This window comes from Aethalodelphis obliquidens, unplaced genomic scaffold, assembly GCF_003676395.1.
Source record: "Aethalodelphis obliquidens isolate GAN/ISIS:26980383/991018 unplaced genomic scaffold, ASM367639v1 scaffold36, whole genome shotgun sequence".
Taxonomy (NCBI): Eukaryota; Metazoa; Chordata; class Mammalia; order Artiodactyla; family Delphinidae; genus Aethalodelphis; species Aethalodelphis obliquidens.
The window spans coordinates 10477948-10501789 of NW_020837980.1; the positions used below are offsets into that span (position 1 = coordinate 10477948).

The 23842-nt window shown below is 40.8% G+C and overlaps 1 protein-coding gene across 4 annotated transcripts in view; it reads left to right on the forward strand.

Moving 5' to 3' along the window:
* The window catches only part of ST8SIA1 (ST8 alpha-N-acetyl-neuraminide alpha-2,8-sialyltransferase 1), a 149971-nt gene that overhangs the window by 1526 nt on the left and 124603 nt on the right, over positions 1-23842 (forward strand). The window lies entirely within an intron of this gene.

The window sequence follows — 23842 nt, forward strand, 5'->3', positions numbered from 1 at the left end:
CAGGTTGGAAATCAACCTCTGAGCATCACTCAGAGGTTGTAGTTTCCCTTCTTTTCTGGGAATTTCAGTTTAAGGGTCTAAAGATGAGTTCTTGGCAGGGGTTGCGCGGTGAGATTGGAGGTGAGGCAAAGCTGCTTCCGCTTCTTCTCTGCCTTCCTGATCGTGCGGAAGGGGCGCCCTGGTGCTTCTCCCGCTGTCAGGAGCCCCTTTCACCTTCAGTCCCTTCAGCTGAAGATGCTGCGGTTGGCGCTTCCTGTGATGGTTGTGGTCTGGAGGTGCAGAGGGGGTACGGAGTGCTTTCCTTTGCTCTGCATAGGATCTTTCCAAGCCGTATATGGCCAAGTGAGAGCCAACTTCACTACTGTTAGTTACAAATGTTCAGAAATATCTGTAAATTAAAAAAACAAACTTTTAAAACATATGGTTTCCTTCCCTTTCTCAGGCCTGCTCTTGGAAAGGTCAAAGAGATAATAGCCAAACCTTGCAGGGAAAGGCAGCTGAATTCGCCTTTAAACTGCGAGGGAAGACGTCCCTTCTGTCTCTCTGTTTAGAATTCTGCTATCATTAAGTTTAAAAATAACCCCACTCCACTTAAAAGTATATAAGAGCTAATTTTCTCTTACCTTCATGGTATTGATTGTTCTACTCAAAAGGCATAGCGTGCAGCCATTCTTTTCTCTAGAGACAGAAGGTACTTTCATTTCAAGTAATGTAAGGAAATGAGTTAAGAGCTTCCCATTGGTTTGCAGTGAAAGAGTACATTTTTTTTTTTTATAGGAGGAGCAATAATGAAGCTCTTTTAGAGAATAGATTTCTTTTGGAGGACATAATTGAGTGGAAAATGCTTCACATTCTGAGAAGCCCAGGCTGGTTGTTTCTGAGACACACTTGCCTCTTGTTGTCTGTAGCCTGGGGGTAATCTTCAGTGTGCTTGGCTGGCGTTTGGTCTAGTCTCTCCGTGCAGAGAAATACTTATGAAAATCCCCAAACTGCCTAAACACATACCCCTCAAAGTTAGTGTCCGTAAGACTGTGTGAGTGGCACCATTGCGCATGGAAAAGAGTTTGGGCTTTGGAGGAGAATCCTGAATTTTTAGACTGACCGTGCCATGACTACGGAAACAGCAGAGGATCTTTGGCAAGTTACTCTATCTCTTTGAGTCTGAGTTTCCTTATGTATAGATAGAGATAATAGCATCTACCTTGTAGGGTTGGTGCAAAGTTTAAATAAAAAAACTGATGCCAAGTGTCTGGCACATATAACTAGTCAGTGGTGTCATTCTAATTGTTAGACAGTGTAAATGATAAGTTAATATATGTTACAACTTTAATAAGGACATTTGACCAGGCCATAGGAATTTGGAATGTTTCACTTGCCAGGTTTGCAGCGAATCATTAGTGGTTCAAATTTGCCCGTCCGCACGCCTCCCCACTGAAGCTAATGAACAGGGACGAGGATTTTAAAAGATAGTCAAAGTATCATGGTTTGTTGAGGATTTTAAAAGATAGTCAAAGTATCATGGTTTGTTAAGTCAAAAATTTTTTTTTACTCTGCATGCTTAATTGTTTTTTAACATCTAGATTGTTAGTATGTGGGTAACAGAGTATGATTGTTAGCTATTAGGTCAGCCAGAGGCCTTTATTGTGTTAAGGAGACACAACTTTGGCAAACAGGTATTTGTGTTTGCCAGTCTGAAATATCTTCTTCACAAATACAAACACACATACATAAATGTACAATGTGCACTTACGTGTGGGGATGTATACACACTTATCCATAAACCACGGAATGATGTATGTATATGTATAAATATATGTATATTCATACATACATACATACAAATAATTGCAGCCAGTCAGTCAACCCATATTTAATGAGTGACTACAATGTACCAGGTATGAGTTAGGCCCTGGGGGATAGCAGTAAACAGGATGCATGGATTGCTTCCCCTGAGACAGCTTACCTCCTCCTAGGGCGCGACTGATAAAAACCTATGAGTAAGGAAATGTGATGGTTTAAAGTCTTGTAAAATCCTGTGAGGACAAAAGAAAGTGTTTCCCTAGGTTTATAAGCATCAGAATTTCAGATTCCGTTTTGCCGTCAGTGCTTCCTTTTACTTTTGTGATTTTCTTCTTCTCCAACCTTAGAACTGAAGTGCTGACTTCTCAGAGGGGAATTTTGACAGATTGCTTGGGGTGGGGGGGGCAGCAAGAAAGTAACAAAGTTGCAAGGGTTTTGCTAAATAGGAAGTTTCCCTATCACCCACATAGTCTAAGAAAGATAAAGAAGTCAATTCACCCTATCATAGAAACTTAAAATTATTATAAAACTCTTGCTGCTTCTGATTGAGTAATCAAGTAGTACAAGGAAATGCCAAACCAAAGTGGCATTTGTCTCTTCCGTCAGGTCCTTCCCCATTTTGGTTGTTCCTCAGAAATAAACTCCTGTTCACAGTTTATGTGCAAGGCACCTGACATGGTAGCAACAACAAAACCAACGAATTATTAGGCTCTTGTTATGTGCATGGCACTATGCTAACTGTTTTAAATGTACTGTCGGATTTAATTCTTCTAAGAACGTTGTATGGGTACCTTGTTATCCGCGTTTACAAAGATGACTATGCCCAGGTCCCTGTGACAAGTGTATATGTATGTAATCAACTAACCACCTGGCAATAGGGTCGTTAAATAGAGGCAGCACAACAGAGTGAAAAACTTAGGAATTGGAGACCTGTCAGTACATGGTTGGAGTTCCCTTTCTAGTTGTGTGACCATTGGCAAGTTCGACTCTCAGAGCTTCACCTTCCCCATTTGTAAAATGGGGTTTGTTATCATTTTTTACAGGTTTATAGTGAAAATCATATGGTAGCGTACAGATAGCATTGAAAAGGATGCTTGCTTCGTACCTCTGTTTAATATGTGGCCCTTAAACAACTGAACCACAAACAGAGGCCTGGGGAGATTCATAGAACGTGGCACTTGATTCTGGGGAAGGAGGGAAGTTGGAGAGGAGGTGGCATTTGTACTCAGCCTTGAAGGATGGTAAGATGGGGGAGTAGTGAGAGGGGAGTGCAAAGGGTGTTCCAGGCAGACAGGACAGCAACAGCCAAGACAGGGAGGTGGGCAAGGGTCCGGTGTGCTTCCTGTGGGAAAGTTCTTAAGTCGCCCACAGCGAGCACAGCAGTAAGCAGACTGGGAGGCAGGGGGGAGCCAGGTCACAAGCTCTGAATGGGCTTAAGGTGCAGCTCATGAGAAATGAACAGACGTCAAGTATCCAAGGGCACTGGCCATGTGTCGACATCAGCAGAGGTGGTACATCACTGTTCCTGGTGGATCTGGAGAAAGGGGATAACACCGGAGTGCTGTGAGCATCCTGTCTGTTCACTGGCTGGGGGCCATCAGTCTAAGTAGTCCTGTTTCTCTTTCCCTTTCTAAATTCTGAACGAAAAACACTCCTCTAAGCAGTTCTAGTTTTATGTAGCTTCCTTTCTGTCCCTATTTTAAATCTGTGGTTACCAGAAGCTTCGGGTGTTTCCACAGCTGCCCTGGTGGCTGCAGAAGGGCTCTGGGTGCGGGGGGGAGGGGGGGCGGTGCAGCCATCTGTGTATATGGGATGTAAGTTTTATGTTTGTTAAGTGGGGAATTTGTGGAATTCACTGTAAAAGTAGTTTAGGAAAAAGCTGGTTTAATGTGGCGCTTACGAAAATAAGCTACCATTATGCTGCAGATTTACACATGTGAAAAAACTCCACCAGCAATAATGCAGTAAAAAAAGTAAGTCATTAACATTGCTTGGACTCATGACATGTACCAAGTCCAGTTCTTAGTGCTTGTATTAGTTACGTTTGTTCCCATAGCTGTTTTATAAAGTAGATATTTGTATGTTCTTTGTCTTACAGTTGAGGAAATGGAGGTTCAGAGAGAACCACTAACAAAGTGATTGGGTTGAGTTTCCACCCACAGCTGTTAGACTCGAAGCCTTACGCTCATTCCCTGACCATCTCGGGGAAATGAGGCATTGCTGATGTCTCTTATGATCTGGCCATGATTACTTTTCCACCATCATCTTTCATCAGTGTTCCTCCTTATGCTTTAGTCGTATTGGTAAAAGTTACCTGAAATAAGTTACCTGAAAATAGTCCCTGAAATAAGCCAGGCTGTGTTGGCTCTGCTTGCGCCATTCCCTCTGCCCGAATGCTTTTCCTTCAAGGCCACAGGGCCCGCCCTTCACGGGGTCAATCCTTGCTCATCTCTCCACAGTGCAGTTGCAGTGGTTAAGAACAAAGGTTCCAAAGTTAGCTGTCCTCAAACCCTACTACCACTATTTGTTGTGTTCTGGAGAAAATCAGACTTCATATCCTCGTATGTAAAATGTGGCTTCTTCTAGGAGTGTTGTGAGCATTAGAATAGGTAATACGTTGAAAATGCTGAGAACCGTTTCTGGCACATAGAGTCGGCCCTCCGAATCTGTGGTTTCCGCATCCGCGGATTCAACTAGCCTAGGATGGAAATTCGAGATCCGCAGCTGGTTGACTCCTCGGAGGCAGAACCCACGGATATGGAGGGCATCCTATACTAGCCATTTTATATAAGGGACTTGAGCATCCGGGAATTTTGGTGTCTGTGCGGGGTGGGAGGGTGGGGAGATGGGGTGGAGTCCTGCAACCATTCCCTCACGGACACCGAGGGCCAAGTGTAATTAGTGCTTAATCCGCATTAGCTTTCCTCAAGGCAGCTTTCCTTCCTTCCTCCCCAGGATGTGTTAGAATCTCTTCCTTCAGGGAAAAAAAAAAAAAAAAAAGCCTTGTGCATATTATTTCATTTTTTCATTGATCCAAAATATCTACTACTGTATCTACCACTATTATCGTAAAAGGGGCTGGAACCATAACAGTGAACTTAACAAAACCCTTACTTTCTTGAAATTTATAGGCTAACGAGGGGAGACATAATAAACAGGTAAATATAGAAATAGCTGGTAATGACAGGTGCATTTCTCAAGCTGTGTTAAAAGTACCGGTTTACTTGTCTGCCTTTCATGCCGACTCATTCATATTTGCATCCCCGGAGCTGAGCTGTGGTTCCTGGCACACTCATTTTTGTTGAGTTACTGCGTGACTGCACGTTTTAGAATGGAGTGGGACCAGTTAGCTAGTCAGCCAGCAAGGATTTATCGAGGTCCAGCACTCTGCTTGGCTGTCTGGGGACTGAAGGAGTAAACGGCATCCTCTCAGAGAGTTCCTACTCTAGAACAGAGTTTCCTCACCTCAGCACCACTGACATCCTGGGCTGGATAATTCTTTGTTGTGGAGCGTTGTCCTGTACATTGTAGAGTATTCAGCAACACCCATGGCCTTTGTCCAGTGACCATCCACAGAATGAAACAACCATATATGTCCCCAGATATAGCTCCCAGGGGGCAAAGTAGCTGCTGGTTGAGAATCACTGCTTTAGAGAAACAAAATCAGTCCAATTGACAGGATTTAAAACACCCAGAAAATATCATGCCATTAACAGCTACATTTGGAAACGACAAACTGTAAATGCTTTGATGACTGGAAGAGGAGTGAATGAATTGACTTTGATAGATGGCCAGGTCTTGGTTCTAGGGAAGGGTAGGGAGAGGGGATGCATTTGGAGAGATTTATGATAAGTTTCTATTGAAAGCTTGTGTGTGAGCTGATCAGTGCCCCCCCTTAGACCTTGGCAAGAGAAGCCCATGCTTTGTGTCCTGTGTTTTAGGGGGGAGCTCACTTTGCTCCTCCTCTGGTCTCACCCCTTGTCAATCAGGCAAGGCTCAATGGGGCCTTTGTAGACCCTGGACTTCCCAGCCCAGATGACTCAAGCCCACTCCGTAGCCTGCCTGCCTTTATGTAGTGTTCCCCCAATTCCTCCTCCTGGGGGTGGCTTGTCCCACTGCTGTGTGCACTCCTAGGCCCAAGGGTTGGCCAAGGAACAGCTCTTTGCGAGAATGGGAGGCAGTGAGAGGAGATTGGGTGTGGGATTGGGTGGATTTCACGTGTACACATGGGGAGGGGTGGCTCTTTCTGCGTTGCCATGTTCTAGTACCAAACTTGCTGGAGTTGGAGAAGCCTCAGTTTGAATCAGGCATTCCAGATTGTTATACAGGTCTGTTTGTCCAGGGAGAAGGATAGGAGGAGAGAACATATATTTTATCTGTTTGTTAATTTGCACTTTTGTCTTCTGCCTTGCCAGTAGGGATTTTTTTTTTTTTTACCATGTGGGAGCCTATTTGTCTTTGTTTTGTAAAGGGGTGTTAAGGCAGCTGGTTGGATCAACTGAATAATTATATATGTTAGTGTAAAGTATGGCCACTTTGTCTTTTGACAAAGTTCTGTTAGGAAGCCAGAGCTGTTATATCAAACTAAAAACATGCTGAATGAGGAGACCCAAGCTCCCCACTGTGGGGATAGGTACCTCCCTCAGCGTCCAGCGTCCACTTTGGGGAGGTGAAACCCATGGTCGTATTGATTGAAGACTCGGTTTTAATACGCTCATACAAAAGAAGTGGAGTCTAGGATTTGTTACTTACAGATCCCAGAAGCAAGGGGGAACAGTGAGTTTGGGGAGGGGCAGCCCTCCGTCCCAGGCCAGGAGCTCAAGAGTGGGAGACAGAAAGTAAGGTAACAAACACCTATTACTTATAAGGTGGTTGGGGCAGAGGTCTGGAACTTTTTGTTGGCTTAACTCTAAGTTGTTATTTTAAAAGGTGCCTGGGGAAAAGCAAAGAGGGAACTTAGGGCGGGCGTCCTGAATGCGAGTCCTCAGCAAAATGTCCGGACTCTGGGTGTGAGCAGGGTTATCATACTGTAAAATGCCTAGGCAGCAACTCAGGAAAGCAAGCTTTTTTCTCAAAGCTTGTTTTTTCTCATCGTAGTTGTGAATCATTTCGGAAGTGATGCTGACTGTGTATCATTAATGCAGTCCCTTATGATGAAGTTGATAGATTTCTAGTCAAATACTTTCTAGCTTTTCATTCTATTTTGGCTCTTTTGGGAGCTCTGTGACCTTGGGCAAGCTGCTTAACCTCTCTGTTCCTTTGTTTTGTCATCTGAAACATGGTATAATATGCCAACTCACTTCCTAGGTTTATGATGATGATTAAGGGAGATGATTAGTGTGCAAGCCATCGTCATTCTCAGGCTGGATTGGTGAGATGACAAGATGATTGTTCCCACCTAGGAAGAGCCTGGACTTCAGGGCCCCATAGAATCAGGTGTTAATACGGGTTCTGTCATTTATTAACTTCGTGACCTTGAAAAATTTACCTGGCTTTTCTGAGCCTTAGCTATGGGTGGCATTTCTTACCTTGGGAGGATTAGGTGCTGAATAATTGCTAATTATTAAGCCATAATGATGAGAAAAGCTGCTTCCTGGGACACATCCTATGCCTATTATTGCACTTTTAGTAATGGAATGTATGACAATGAAATGTGACCTTATGACACACTTCTTCCTCCACAGTGTTAGTACTAAGGATGCTGTAAAATGGCCAGCAGAATTTTAAGGAAGAGAGCAGACCCCAGTCATAAATCACCCATTCATTCATTCATTCATTCAGTCATTCATGTATCTACATTTAGTAAATGCCTCTTGTATGCCAGTTAGGTGCTGGGATACAGTGATGAAAGTTAGACATGGTTCATGATTTTATAGAATTTATTGTCGAGTCTAGTGTCATTAGTTGAGTCAATAAGAAACTGAGTTCTGTGTTCCAAGGGTGAGAGTTTGTTTTAGATAATCATGCTGAGTTTCGAAGCAACCGATTTTCCCCCTTTCTGTTGGACCATCTCCTAGCAATGGCACTGCATGAGAGGGAAGCTGCCAAAGCCATAAGAGTTGTGCCACTCCTTTAATTAGGTGCCAGAAGGAAGCTGAAATGAATTCAGAGTTCCACGGTCTCCATTATTCAGGGCTTGAGTAACAGACCAAAAACCAGAGATTTATTTCCAAGTGAGTGTGATGAGAAAGGGCTTGTTTTGAACAAAGTGCTTGTTTCGATTATTGATAAAACAAATATGCACATGATTTTATGTCCCTCACGCTTATTTAAAAAATATATAGTGTTTATTATTTGTCTGATTTTGGAAGTAATAGATACCTATTATAGGAAAATTTTAAATGTAAGAAAAAGGAGAAAAAAAATATCACTCATAATTCCGCTCCTCAGAAGTGCTCATTGTAACTGTTTCTTTTTGTGTATTTGTTTGCATGTGTATTATTACTAAATTTTACGTATTTTGTGTATTTAGTTTTATATCCTTTTTAATCATTCAACATTATAGCTTTAACATTTTCTCATATAATTCATTTTTAACTTACAAGCTTGTGATAAAATAGATTTATGATTTTCATTTTGGAAAAAAAATTACTTACCATGAGTTTCTTCTTTAAAAAAAAATGTTACCCCATTGGAACAAATTACTTTCTTCAAAAGGATCCTTAAAAAGGATATTGAAAAGATATGTTGGCCAAAAGGTTCATTCATTTTTTCCCATAAGATGGCTCTAGTAGCACTTAGTTGCCTTTAACCTCATTCAAAGCAATTTTATTAGACTGTATATGACAGCTGTCATATCAGCATGCATTTTAAAAAAGACTTATAAAAACTGCGTGAATTTTTGTGTAGCCATTTTAATATTGAAAATGGAAGGAAAAAAGCAACACTTTTGGCATATTATGCTTCATTATTTCAAGAAAGGTAAAAATCCAACCGAAACGCAAAAAAAGATTTGTGCCGTGCATGGAGAAGGTGCTGTGACTGATTGAACGTGTCTTAAGTGGTTTGCGGGGTTTCGTGCTGGAGATTTCTCACGGGACGATGCTCCACGATCGGGTGCACCAGTTGAAGTTGATAGTGATCAAATCGAGACATTAATTGAGAACCGTCAACGTTACACCACATGGGAGATAGCTGGCATACTCAGAATATCCAGATCAAGAGCTGAAAATCATTTGCACCAGCTTGGTTATGTTCATTGCTTTGATGTTTGGGTTCCACATAAGTTAAGCAGAAGAAACCTTTTTGACCATATTTCTGCCTGCGATCCTCTACTTAAATGCAATGAAATTATTCCGTTTTTAAAACATATTGTGACGGGCGATGAAAAATGGATACTGTACAATAATCTGAAAGGGAAGAGATCGTGGGGCAAGCGATATGAACCACCACCAACCACACCTAAGGCCGGTCTTCATCCAAAGAAGGTGGTGATGTGTATATGGTAGGATTGGAATGGAGTCCTCTATCATGAGCTGCTTCCGGAAAACCAAATGATTCATTCCAACAAGTACTGCTTCCAATTAAACCAACTGAAAGCAACACTCCATGAAAAGCGTCCAGAATTAGTCAACAGAAAACGCATAATCTTCCATCAGGATACTGCAAGACTGCATGTTTCTTTGATGACCAGGCAAAAACTGTTACAGCTTGGCTGGAAAGTTCTGATTCACCCACTGTATTCACCAGACATTGCACCTTCGGATTTCCATTTATTTCAGTCTTTACAAAATTCCCTTAATGGAACAAAGTTCAATTCCCTGGAAGATTGTAAAAGGCACCTGGAACAGTTCTTTGCTCAAAAAGATAAAAAGTTTTGGGAAGATGGAATTATGAAGTTGCCTAAAAAATGGCAGAAGGTAGTGGAACAAAAGGGTGAATACGTTGTTCAAAGAAGTTCTTGGTGAAAATGAAAAAATGTGTCTTTTATTTTTACTTAAAAACCGAAGGCACTTTTTGGCCAACCCAATATTTGGCAAATACTGAATAAGAGAAATCAAAGAGCTTCTTTAAAGAGTTCTTTTCTCAAAGTTGGCATTTAATATAAGACCAATACTGTTTTCATTTGTAAAAGTGACTGACATTTATTCACCCAGAGAGAAACATTGCTAATATTTTGGTATATATTCTTCCAGACCATTCAACGCTTCCGTGTTTGTATATAATGAATTTGACAGTATGTCGTGAATATTTTTGTAGTAACAATATATGTAGATCTACATCATCGCTTTTTTTTTAACATCTTTATTGGAGTATAATTGCTTTACAATGGTGTGTTAGTTTCTGCTTTATAACAAAGTGAATCAGTTATACATATACATATATCCCCGTATCTCTTCCCTCTTGCGGCTCCCTCCCTCCCACCCTCCCTATCCCAGCCCTCTAGGCGGTCACAAAGCACCGAGCTGATCTCCCTGTGCTATGCGGCTGCTTCCCACTAGCTATCTACCTTACGTTTGGTAGTGTATATATGTCCATGCCACTCTCTCGCTTTGACACAGCTTATCCTTCCCCCTCCCCACATCCTCAAGTCCATTCTCTAGTAGGTCTGTGTCTTTATTCCTGTTTTACTCCTAGGTTCTTCATGACATTTTTTTTTCTTAAATTCCATATATATGTGTTAGCACACGGTATTTGTCTTTCTCTTTCTGACTTACTTCACTCTGTATGACAGACTTTAGGTCTATCCACCTCACTACAAATAGCTCAATTTTGTTTCTTTTTATGGCTGAGTAATATTCCATTGTATATATGTGCCACATCTTCTTTATCCATTCATCTGTTGATGGACACTTAGGTTGCTTCCATGTCCTGGCTATTGTAAATAGAGCTGCAGTGAACATTGTGGTACATGACTCTTTTTGAATTATGGTTTTCTCAGGGTATATTCCAGTAGTGGGATTGCTGGGTTGTTTGGTAGTTCTATTTTTAGTTTTTTAAGGAACCTCCATGCTGTTCTCCATAGTGGCTGTATCAAGTTACATTCCCACCAACAGTGCAAGAGGGTTCCGTTTTCTCCACACCCTCTCCAGCATTTATTGTTTGTAGGTTTTTTGATGATGGCCATTCTGACTGGTATGAGGTGATATCTCATTGTAGTTTTGACCTGCATTTCTCTAATGATTAGTGATGTTGAGCATCCTTTCATGTGTTTGTTGGCAATCTGTATATCTTCTTTGGTGAAATGTCTATTTAGGTCATCTGCCCATTTTGGGATTGGGTTGTTTGTTTTTTTGATATTGAGCTGCATGAGCTGTTTGTAAATTTTGGAGATTAATCCTTTATCAGTTGCTTCATTTGCAAATATTTTCTCCCATTCTGAGGGTTGTCTTTTTGCCTTGTTTATGGTCTCCTTTGCTGTGCAAAAGCTTTTAAGTTTCATTAGGTCCCATTTGTTTATTTTTGTTTTTATTTCCACTTCTCTAGGAGGTGGGTCAAAAATGATCTTGCTGTACATCATCGCTTTTTAATGGCTATAAGATTTTCCTTTTTCAGGATAGTTAATAATTTATTTAAGTAAAATCCACTGTTATTGGATATTCACGTTGCAGTTTCTTACCTTTAGAAATAATGCTTTTATGAACATACTTGTGTATACATCTTAAGCATTTGTCCGTTTATTTTCTTAGTATAAATTTCCAAAAGTAGTTTCTTGATGGTTTTTTTTTCCCCCCACCATCAGTTCTTTATAACTGGTTTCTTTGGTTGTTCATAGAAAATCTTTGACTTTGGCTGAGGGCAGATTTGAGGTTTCCTCCATTTCAGTGCGGATAGCAGTTGCGTAAATAGTCAGACATACAATGATTGTTAGCATTAAATGATGAAATTGGTCAAGAAGCCAAAACAACTAAGAAAGATTCCCATAAAACTGGATATGTACAGTGGCAGTCTCCCCTCAATTGCAGAGACCTAGCTATGAGGAATTTACTTAGTGCTATGTAACATGTACCTTTATCTGTCACGGTTATCCTCCCCATTAGCATGGTCTGTCATCTACATTTAAAAGGCAGTGCCGGGCTTCCCTGGTGGCGCAGTGGTTGGGAGTCCGCCTGCCGATGCAGGGGACACGGGTTCGTGCCCCGGTCTGGGAAGATCCCACATGCCGCAGAGCGGCTGGGCCCGTGAGCCATGGCTGCTGAACCTGCGCGTCCGGAGCCTGTGCTCCGCAGCGGAAGAGGCCACAGCAGTGAGAGGCCCGCGTACCGCAAAAAAAAAAAAAAAAAAAAAAAAAAAAAAGGCAGTGTCTTATTTTGTAAATAAGTTCATTTGGGTTATTTTTTTCAGATTCCCTAGATAAGTGATATAATATAATATTTGTCTTTCTCTGTGTGACTTCACTTAGTATGATAATCTCTGGGTCCATCCATGTTGCTGAAAATGGCAATATTTCATCCTTTTTATGGCTAAGTAATATTCCTGTATATATGTGCCACATCTTCTTTATCCGTTCATCTGTCGATGGGCACTTAGTTTGCTTCCACATCTTGGGTAGTGTAAATAGTGCTACTGTGAACATTGGGGTTCATGTATCTTTTTCAGTTACAGTTTTCGTATTTTCAACTAAATGCACTCACAGACATAGAAAACAAACTTATGGTTACCAAAGGGGGAAGGTGGGAGGCGGGATAAATTAGGAGTATGGGATTAACAGATGCATGCTACTGTGTGTAAAATAGATAACCAACAAGAACTTATTGTACAGCATAGGGAACTATATTCAATATCTTGTAATAACCTATAATGGAAAAGAATCTGTAAAAGAATATATCTATATATTTATATATATCTGAATCACTTTGCTGTACACCTGAAACTAACACAAGATCATAAATCAACTATACTTCAGTTTTTTTAAAAAAAGCAGTGCCTTTATGGAACCATTTGCATCATTTTCCCAGGACTTAAGCAATTAAATAAAACTGTAATTTAAAAGGGAAAATGAACTATGCTTCACTATAAGGTAGGGATTTCAAGGAAAACTACAACTGTCCTAAATTTAAAAATTGTGTTTTCTGACTCCGTTAAGAGTCTTTTTCGGGCTTCCCTGGTGGCGCAGTGGTTGGGAGTCCGCCTGCCGATGCAGGGGACATGGGTTCATGCCCCGGTCCGGGAAGATTCCACATGCCGCGGAGCGGCTGGGCCTGTGAGCCATGGCCACTGAGCCTGCGCGTCCGGAACCTGTGCTCTGCAGCGGAAGAGGCCACAACAGTGAGAGGCCCACGTACCACAAAAAAAAAAAAAGAGTCTTTTTCCTGTTTACTGAAATTAAAACTCTTGAGCTTGACTCTGGAACAGATTGTACCCACTGAGTGGGGGGTGAAGGTGCAGTAAAAAGGCACAAAAATCCCATGATGATATTTTGTTGGGTTGGGCTTTTGGAGGTTGAGTGTTGGTGATTGTGTTGACATTGGCCTATGTCATTTCTTCCTATGTCCTTCTCCCCTTGTAGCTGTTTGAAGCAGCTTATACATACTGTTGCTTTGGTGCTTTAGGGTGAAAGATTCAGTCTTGTTTTTGTCTGTTTTAGATCCCTCATCACAGTCTTATTACTAAGTGTCTAAGGAGTATTTGTTGTCTGAATAAAGACACTGGATTATCTGAAAGGCCTGTCGACAGCTGTTGGAATACCTTTCAGGGGTAGTTTCTTTTGTTGCCTAATATTAAGACTCCCAGCCATAAATATTCACTCCCAATTCATTCATTCCCTCCTCCACTCATTCCTTCATTCAGCAAATATCTCTTCAGTGCCTTCTATGTGCCAGACACTGTTGCTAGGCCCTGGGAATAAAGCGGGTAGCCAGGAGGACACGGGCCTTCCTGCAGAGAACATAGAAGCACACAGTATTTATAGGAACAGTTATGTGCTCCAAAAAGCCTCTCAGCTCCTTTTTATGGAGAAAAACCAAGCACAGGTTGACCTTCACTTTCAGAACTGAGCTGTGTGTGTCTGTATTTGGTGGAGTCCAGAGAGGACCCAGGTCCCTCCTTTGGTCCATTGAGGTTTTGGCCTACACGGGGACTCCACGCAGCTCAGTGGTATAATATCTTTCGACTCTGGGTAACCTGTGCAATATGTGAGATATTAGAGAGAAAAAGCCCTTTAAAGCATTGCTAAAAGATACATGAGTCCTTGGGGGAAAGCAAAACTCAATTACCAGTGGAATAAAAGAGACGGAGAAGCCAGCCCGGTTTGGAGGGGGATCTCTCACTTGGTGAGCTACTGCTCTGCACTCCCCCAGCCAGGCTGCCATAGTGAGAGGGAGCTCAACAGGAAGCAGAGAGGCGGGAAATAGGACGCATCCACCGGGGACTGGGGAGCCTCAATTTTGGGGTAAAAATGCAGTCATTTTATTTCTTCCTGGTAACTGCTCCAACTATGCCTTGTCAAATCTACCTCCTGACCCTCACCCCTTCCTCCCCTTTATTGATACTCATGGGTCTGTGACCAACTTGGCCAGATTTTATCGCTTTACCTCCACCTTGATTATTGGCATAGTCTTATCTTGGTACTTAGCTCAGTTGTGTTGATTTTAAAGCACAGTGAAAACTCTCGTGTGTGACCCCGCATGCGTCTCCAGCACCTGGGCTGGAAGTGTGAAGGGCGCCTGCTCCTTCCCCACTGGGCAGGGAGGACGGAGACCACTCACAGTCTTTCCCTTGGTGACTACTGCTTCTCAGGTGAACCCTGACAGCCTGCCCACATTTTTTAAGAGCAAATTGTCCTGGTTCCTTGGCCTGCTGGGCAGCCTTCTCAGGTGGAGGAAAGATGCTGTCCTTGCCTCACCAAAGGGAATTTCACTGCCCATCGCCTCAGCCTCACCATCTCTTTCCACGTCTGTTTCTTCTTCCCAGACAGTGCAGGGCCAGCACAGCACAGCACCGGAGGATTCAATAACTGTTTCTCTTTAATGCAGACCCTCAGCGCTTTTATAAGTGGGTTCTTTTGGAACTTCCCCCATCCCCCTTCTTCCCTAGTTGGCAGGGAGGGAGAGCACTGTCTCCTCTCTCCGCAGGATGGAGAAGCAATAGTATCTCCCAGGGATGCCCATTCCTCCCAGGCCTTCTTAGTATGGATCAGCTGTATGGTGGCGGGGGACTGTTCCTCAGGTCGTGTACCACCACTTAGAAGACTTGCAGAGAGGTGGCTGGCTCCAACTTCTGGCAGCTTTCTGAACTTAAAAGATGGGGTACTTAGCACATATTGGTCTCAGTTTGGGGCTATGACCACAGTTCCCAGATGTAAGAAAAAAACCCCTCATATTTTGTTATACTTATCCCCTGGAAGAGTTTTTGTATCCTTCTAAGACTGTCATTGTGCACTGTTTCTTAAAGGATCCCTATGGGCCCTAGGATCAGTGAAATACTCAACTGAGTCAGTTCACTTTCATCTTGAGCAGGTGATCAAGGTCTTACATCCCCAAAAGTCATCCATGCTCCCCACAACCCCATTTTGGGGGTTTACCATGAGTGTCTGCAACTGTTGCCTCATCATTTAGGGTCACTTTCCTACCGCTGATTCATTCTCATTTCCTTTTCTTTCCACTTAGGAAGCTTGGGGGACAGACCGACAAGGGTGGTGCCTTAAGCCAACCCTATGGAAGGATACCCTGCTGGCCAGGTACCCCCAGTCTTAATTCTGTTGGGTTCTCCCTCTTCTTTGGGGAAGGGGAGAATCCCCACTCCTCAACAGACTTCTCCAGCTCCCAGTTTTCTCTCTCTCTCGTTTTTTTCTTTTTTTTTTTTTGTTTTTTGGTTTTTTTTTTGGCAGTACGCGGGCCTCTCACTGTTGTGGCTTCTCCCGTTGCGGAGCACAGGCTTTGGACGCTCAGGCTCAGTGGCCATGGCTCATGGGCCCAGCCGCTCCGCGGCATGTGGGATCTTCCCGGACCGGGGCATGAACCCATGTCCCCTGCATCGGCAGGCGGACTCTCAACCACTGCGCCACCAGGGAAGCCCTCTTTTTTTTCTTGAAGTACAGTTGATTTACAATGTTGTGTTAGTTTCAGGTGCACAGCAAAGTGATTCAGTTATATATACATATGTATATATATATATATATATATATATATATATATATATATTCTTTTTTCAGATTCTTTTCCCTTATAGGTCATTATAAAATATCAAATAGAGTTCCCTGTGCTATACAGTACACAGTATACAACAAGTACAGGTCCTTGTTGGTTATCTATTTTATATATAGTAGTGTGTATATGTTAATCCCAAACTCCTAATTTATTCCCCCCCCACCAGTTTTCTCTTTTTATGACCATGATTGGGGGATAATAGTGGTGGTGGGGTCTCGATTGCTAATGAATCCCCCTCAAGCCCTCCTGGGGGACTGACCGCATATCCAGTGCCTCTCTCAACTCAGAATATGATGTACTTAGCATCTTTGTCTCCAACTTTGGACTTCAACCGTAATTCCAGCATATAATCCCACTGAAAATCCTGTTACGAAAGGAAAGGACCTGTAGAGAAGCCAGAAGATTGCTCCTGGCATATCAGATTTCAGGATTTATAACTTTTAAGCATTCTGAAAAATGTTCTTTACATTTTGAAAATAGAGATGCAATACGGAAAATTAAGTTTATATTTAATTAGCATTTATTGAGCACCAGTTACATGCAGGCACTGTGCTAGATGGTCTCCATGTGCAATATATCCATCTAACCCTGGATTTTAACATCAGCTCCATTTTTCAAACAATAATGATGATATTTTTAGTAGTATAGTTATTTATTTTGTGTCTGCCATATGCCAAGCCCTGTTTTAAGCACTTTACGCAGTGTTATGATTTAACATTCACAAGTGCTCTGTGAGGGAGATATTATTATCCTTATTTTATAAAGAAACGGGCTGTGAGTAATTATTTGCCTAAGGCCGCTTAGGTTGTAGGTGGTTCTGAGAGCTAGCGTTTAATGAATGCTTACTATGTGTCAGATCCTCTTTTAAATACTTTGATGTATGTTACCATCATCACAGGAGTTTTGTAAGATAGTCCTTCCCCACCCCCAAACAGCACAAAGGTATTATTTTACATTTCTGCAGAATAGAAGTCTAACGTGGGCTTCATCTCAGTGGGCTAAAATCCAAGTGTCTGCAGGCTGCATCCCTTTCTGGAGGTTCTAGAGGAGGGTCCGTTTCTTTCCTCATCCGTGTTGTTGGCAGCGTTCACTCCTGTGTGGCTGAAGGCTGGAGGTCACCGTTTCTTTGCTGGCTGCCCACTGAAGGCTGTCCTCAGCTTTCGGAGGCCACCCTCATTCCTTCGCTCATGTTTCCCGTCTTCCTTCTTAAAAGCTCCCAAGGGCCGGTTAGGCCCCTCACTGTGCCTCTGCCTCCCTGTGCCTTTTGTAAGACTTTATTTTTAAGAGCAGTTTTAGGTTCACAGCAAAACGGAGAGGAAGGTTACAGAGATTTCCTATATACCCTCTGCCCCACACATATGCAGAGCCTCCCTCATTGTCAACAGCCCCCCCTAGAGTGGTACATTTGTTGCAATTGATGAACCTACCTTGACATAATTACCCAAAGTCCATAGTTTATCTTATTAGGGTTCACTTTTGGTGTTGTACATCCTATGGGTTTGAATAAATGTATAATCGCACATATCCATCATTATAGTGTTATACAACGTGTTTTCAGTACCCTTAAAATCCTCTGCCTGTTCATCCCTGCCCTTTTCCCTAACCCTGGCAACCGCTGATCCTTTACTGAATCCATAGTTTTGCCTTTCCCAGAATGTCCTATAGGTGGAATCCTACAGTATATAGCCTTTTCAGATTGGCTTGTTTCCCTTAGTCATATGCATTTAAGGTTCCTCCATGTCTTTTCACAGCTTGATAGCTCATTTCTTTTTAGCACTGAGTAATAGTCCGTTGTGAGAATCTACCACAGTTTATCCATTCACCTATTGAAGGACATCGTGGTTGCTTCTGAGTTTTGGCAGTTATGAGTAAAACTGCTGTAAACATGTGCATGCAGTTTTTTTATGTGGACATAGGTTTTAAACTTTCAGGGATTAAATACTAAGGAGTGTGATTGCTGGATTGTATGGTAAGAGCATGTTTAGTTTCGTAAGAAACTATCAAATTATCTTACAAGGTGGCTGCACCGTTCTGCATTCCCATCAGCCATGAATGAGAGTTCCTGTTGCTCCACATCCTCACCAGCATTTGGTGTTGTCCGTGTACCAGATTTTGGCCATTCTAATAGGTGTGTAATGATATCTTATTGTTGTTTTGATTTGCATTTCCCCTATGACATGATGTAGAGCATCTTTTCATATGCTTATTTGCCATCTGCTGAGGTGTCTGTTAAGGTCTTTGGCCCATTTTTTTTAACGTGCCATCTAATTGACATATACCATTATATTAGTTTTAAGTATATAAAGTAATGATTCAATATTTATGTATATTGTGAAATGATCACCACAGTAAGTCTAGTTAACACCCAACACCATACATAGTGACAAAGTTTTTTTTCTTGTGATGAGAACTTTTAAGCTCTACTCTCTTAGCAACTTTCAGATGTACAATACAGTATTACTAACTGTAGTCACCATGCTGTCCCTTACATCCCCAGGCCTTATTTATTTTAAAACTGGGCATTTGTACCTTTTGGCCACATTCACCCATTTGACCCACCTCCACCCCCCAGCCTTTGGCAAACACCAATCAGTTCTCTGTATCTATGAGTTGATTTTGATTTTTAATTTTTTTTAGTTAAAAGTTGGGTTATTATTTTCTTATTGTTGAGTTTTAAGAGTTCTTGGTATATTTTGGACAATAGTCCTTTACCAACTGTGTCTCTGCAGATATTTTCTCCCAGTCTGTGGCTTATCTTCTCATTCTCTTGACATTGTCTTTCACAGAGCAGAAATTTTAAATTTTAATGGAGTCCAGTCAATTAGTTGATAATATCTATCAGTTATTTCTTTCATGGATTGTGCCTTTGGTGTTGTATGTAAAACATCATTGCCGTATCCAGGGTCATCTGTGTTTTCTCCTGTGCTATCTTCTAGGAGTTTTATAGTTTTGCATTTTACATTTAGGTTTGTGATCCATTTTGAGTTATTTTTTGTGAAAGGTATAAGGTTTGTGCCTAGATTAATTTTTTTGCAGGTGTATTGTCCAGTTGTTTCAGCACCATTTGTTGAATAGACTAAGATAGTCCAGTTTTCTGATGGAGAAACTGAAACAAAGAGAGCTTACGGACCTCGCTCAGGCTTATGAAGTTAGTAAAAAATCTGTCCGGCTCTAGGGTTCATGGGATCTAGGGCTCTAAGCCTCCTTATTATGGTGGACTGCTCCCTTTGCTGTAGGACCAACATTGACTTTCAGGGCTTCAAGTTAAAGCCTGCTACCTTTTTTAACACAAAGGAAAGAATCTCAAATGGTAAAATTTCAGTCTGTGAAGGTGAATTAACACTTGTTGTATTTTTAGTTATCCAAGTATCCAAGGCTGTTTTTACCACCCACCCCTCAAAGATCCTGCAAATCAAGCAAAGATCTTGGGTTCAAGTCAGTGGGAAGGTGTCTCCATCCTTTCTGTCTCTGCCTTACATCTCTTATTCACTCCAGGGGCTTAGCTTTAGGGTTGTTTGTTTTTTTTTCCTCTCCTATCTAGCTGTCGTAACACACTTTCTTAATTCTCATTTATACCTGCGAGATGGATGCTAAGAAATGATACCAACTGTGGGGTATCAGGAGACTGAAGTCTGTAAAACTGCGAGAAACCAGAGTGGAACAGCTAACTGCATGGTGACCTTTCCTGTGTCACCTGAAAAGGGAAGTTATTCTCTCTCTTCTCTCCATAGCTGAAATCCCCAGAGGCTTTTCTTTCGGCGTCAGTCTCTGTGCCTGAAATGGAAGCCATGTGATAATATTTTGAGTTATTCCAAAAGATCATATAGAGATCTAATGTGTAATTTCTGTTTCTTGAAAAGTCTTCATCAAGGTAATGCATTTTTAGTGTAAAAGTTAAAACTTACAAGTGTGTATTAAGCAAACATAGAAGTCTTCTCAATTTCATTCCCTCTACGAGGTAAACAGTGTTAATGTTTTGATGTGTATCCTTTCAGATGTTTCTTCTATTCAGAGTATAATTTAGTATTCAAACTGGGATACTTGAGGTAAAATACTATCATTACTCCAAGGCAGCAGCAATAAAATAGGACTATTTCAAACAAACTGGATGTATTGATACAATCCCCCTACTTTATAAGTGTTTTTATCCATATCTATATAAACATCTAGACATACTCCATATATATATATATATATATATATTTATAGTATAGTGATGGCTTCTAAGATGGCCCCCAATGGTCCCCACCTCCTGGTATTCATGTGCCATCCCCTCCGTTTGAGTGTAGGCTGGGTTTAGTGACTCACTTCTAGAATAGAATCAATTACTGCAGGAGTGATGGTATATCATTTCAGAGATTAAGTTATAAAGACCATGGCTTTCATTTTGGGTGTTCTTTTTCTCTCTCCACTGGGTCACTTGCTCTGGGAGAAACCAGATGCCATGTTATAAGGAACTTGGGCCGTTCATGGAACTGAGGTAAGAAAGTGGTAAAGGACACATGACAAGGAACCAAGGTGCTTTGTCAACAGCCAGTGAGGAACCAAGGCCCCTGACAACCACAGAAGTGAGCTAGGAAGTGGATCCTCCAGCTTTAGGTGACAGTAGCCGACAGCTTGACTGCAAGTTCATCTGAGACCCTGAGCCAGACCAATCCAGTTCAGACACTCCTGACCCTCAGAAACTGTGTGAGAAGTATGTCTTTGTTGTTTGAAACTGCTGAGTTTTGGAGTAATTTGTTAATGTAGTAATAAATAGCTAACATTTATCAAGTAATTATCAAATCACATAAAAAGTATTCTTAACAACATCCGTCTTTTCCTACTCACAACATATCTGTCAGTAGATACCTCATTTAGTGTGTGTAGCACAAAGCAGTACTATCTCATTAAACAAAAAAGATGGAGAGAATATAAAATTGCATTTTAGAATTGACCATGGTGAGTTTTTTCCTTTGTTTTTTAAACCAAAACTGCCTTAACAAACATCCTGGAAATAGAGGTTTCTGCTTCTGCAATTATCTCCACAGGATAGCTTCTTAAACTGAAAATTTCAGGGTCATGAAGCAACACATTTGATTTTAGACAGATTGATATTTACAAATTATCTTCCAATGGAAGTCGTCTGTTTTGTGACTAAAAGGAGACTGTTGGTCTGTCCAAAACTGAATAGTATTAACTTTAAAACATTTTGCGATATGTGGGTGAAAAATTATAATTTTAATGACTAGTGAGACTGAGCTTCATTTTACTGTTTTTTAAAAATTTTTTAAATTTATTCCTGAGGATTTCCTTTCCAGGGAAGGGTACTTCATGTATTTTGCCTACTTTCTTCTTGAGGTGGTCATTTTTTCTTTTTGACTTTGCTTATGTTAATGTTTTAAAAAGGTTTTAAAATCTGCTGTAATAAAAGTCTACCTTTTGCAAAAAAAGAAATAGGTAAAAGTTTTTTTTTTCTGTAAAGACTTAAAGAATAATCAGGCAATCAACTTCATCAGTTTTTTCTTTTATGGCTTTTGAACCTTTGTGTCATGAATCCTGCAGCCCAAGATATTTTCATTTGGTATTTTCTTTTAATTATTCCTGAGATATATATTTTAAAGTAATAACTAGAATTAAGACTTATAACATTATACCAGAACATATAAGATTTTTAGAAATTTCATGTAATGTCTGAAACATTTTTATTAACATATTTCCATACAAATAACCCAAAGAAAGTTTAGTATTAGTTGTTTTTTTTTGTTTGTTTGTTTATACAGCAGGTTCTTATTAGTCATCAATTTTATACACATCAGTGTATACATGTCAATCCCAATTGCCTAATTCAGCACACCACCATCCCCACCCCACCGCGGTTTTCCCCCCTTGGTGTCCATACGTTTGTTCTCTACATCTGTGTCTCAACTTTGGCCTTACAAACCAGTTCATCTGTACCATTTTTCTAGGTTCCACATACATGCGATAATATACGATATTTATTTTTCTCTTTCTGACTTACTTTTCTCTTTCTGACTTACTTTTCTCTTTCTGACTTACTTCACTCTAGATCCATCCACATCTCAACAAATGACTCAATTTCATTCCTTTTTATGGCTGAGTAATATTCCATTGTATATATGTACCACAAGTTCTTTATCCATTTGTCTGTCGATGGGCATTTAGGTTGCTTCCATGACCTGGCTATTGTAAACAGTGCTGCAGTGAACATTGTGGTACATGTATCTTTTTGAATTATTGTTTGCTCGGGGTATATGCCCAGTAGTGGGATTGCTGGATCATATGGTAATTCTATTTTTAGTTTTTTAAGGAACCTCCATACTGTTCTCCATAGTGGCTGTATCAATTTACATTCCCACCAACAATGCAAGAGGGTTCCATTTTTTCCACACCCTCTCCAGCATTTGTTGTTTGTAGATTTTCTGATGATGCCCATTCTAACTGGTGTGAGGTGATACCTCATTGTAGTTTTGATTTGCATTTCTCTAATAATTAGTGATGTTGAGCAGCTTTTCATGTGCTTCTTGGCCATCTGTATGTCTTCTCTGGAGAAATGTCTAGGTCTTCTGCCCATTTTGGGATTGGGTTGTTTGTTTCTTTAATATTGAGGTGCATGAGCTGTTTATATATTTTGGAGATTAATCCTTTGTCCATTGATTCATTTGCAAATATTTTCTCCCATTCTGAGGGTTGTCTTTTCGTCTTGTTTATGGTCTCCTCTGCTGTGCAAAGGTTTTGAAGTTTCATTAGGTCCCATTTGTTTATTTTTGTTTTTATTTCCATTACTCTAGGAGGTGGATCAAAAAAGATCTTGCTGTGATTTATGTCAAACAGTATTCTTCCTATGTTTTCCTCTAAGAGTTTTATAGTGTCCTGTCTTACATTTAGGTCTTGGATCCATTTTCAGTTTATTTTTGTGTATGGTGTTAGGGAGTGTTCTAATTTCATTCTTTTACATGTAGCTGTCCAGTTTTCCCAGCACCACTTATTGAAGAGACTGTCTTTTCTCCATTGTATATCTGTGCCTCCTTTGTCATAGATTAGTTGACAGTAGGTGCGTGGGTTTATCTCTGGGCTTTCTATCTTGTTCCTTTGATCTAAGTGTCTGTTTTTGTGCGAGTACCGTATTGTCTTGATTACTGTAGCTTTGTAGTATAGTCTGAAGTCAGGGAGTCTGATTCCTCCAGCTCCGATTTTTTCCCTCAAGACTGCTTTGGTTAGTTGGGGTCCTTTGTGTCTCCATACAAATTTTAAGATGATTTGTTCTAATTCTGTAAAAAATGCCATTGGTAATTTGATAGGGATTGCATTGAATCTATGGATTGCTTTGGGTAGTATAGTCATTTTCACAATATTGATTCTTCCAATCCAAGAACATGGTATATCTCTCCATCTGTTGGTATCATCTTTAATTTCTTTCATCAGTGTCGTATAGTTTTCTGCATACAGGTCTTTTGTCTCCCTAGGTAGGTTTATTCCTAGGTATTTTATTCTTTTGTTGCAGTGGTACATGGGAGTGTTTCCATAATTTCTCTTTCAGATTGTTCATCATTAGCGTATAGGAATGCAAGAGATTTCTGTGCATTAATTTTGTATCCTGCAGCATTACCAAATTCATTCATTAGCTCTAGTAGTTTTCTGGTGGCATTTTTAGGATTCTCTATGTATAGTATCATGTCATCTGCAAACAGTGACAGTTTTACTTCTTTTCCAATTTGTATTCCTTTTATTTTTTTTCTTTTCTGATTGCCATGGCAAGGACTTCCAAACCTACTTCCAAACCTATGTTGAATAATAGTGGTGAGAGTGGACATCCTTGTCTTGTTCGTGATCTTGGAGGAAATGCTTTCAGTTTTTCACTATTTGAGAATGATGTTTGCTGTGGGTTTGTCGTATATGGCCTTTATTATGTTGAGGTAGGTTCCCTCTATGCACACTTTCTGGAGAGTTTTTAT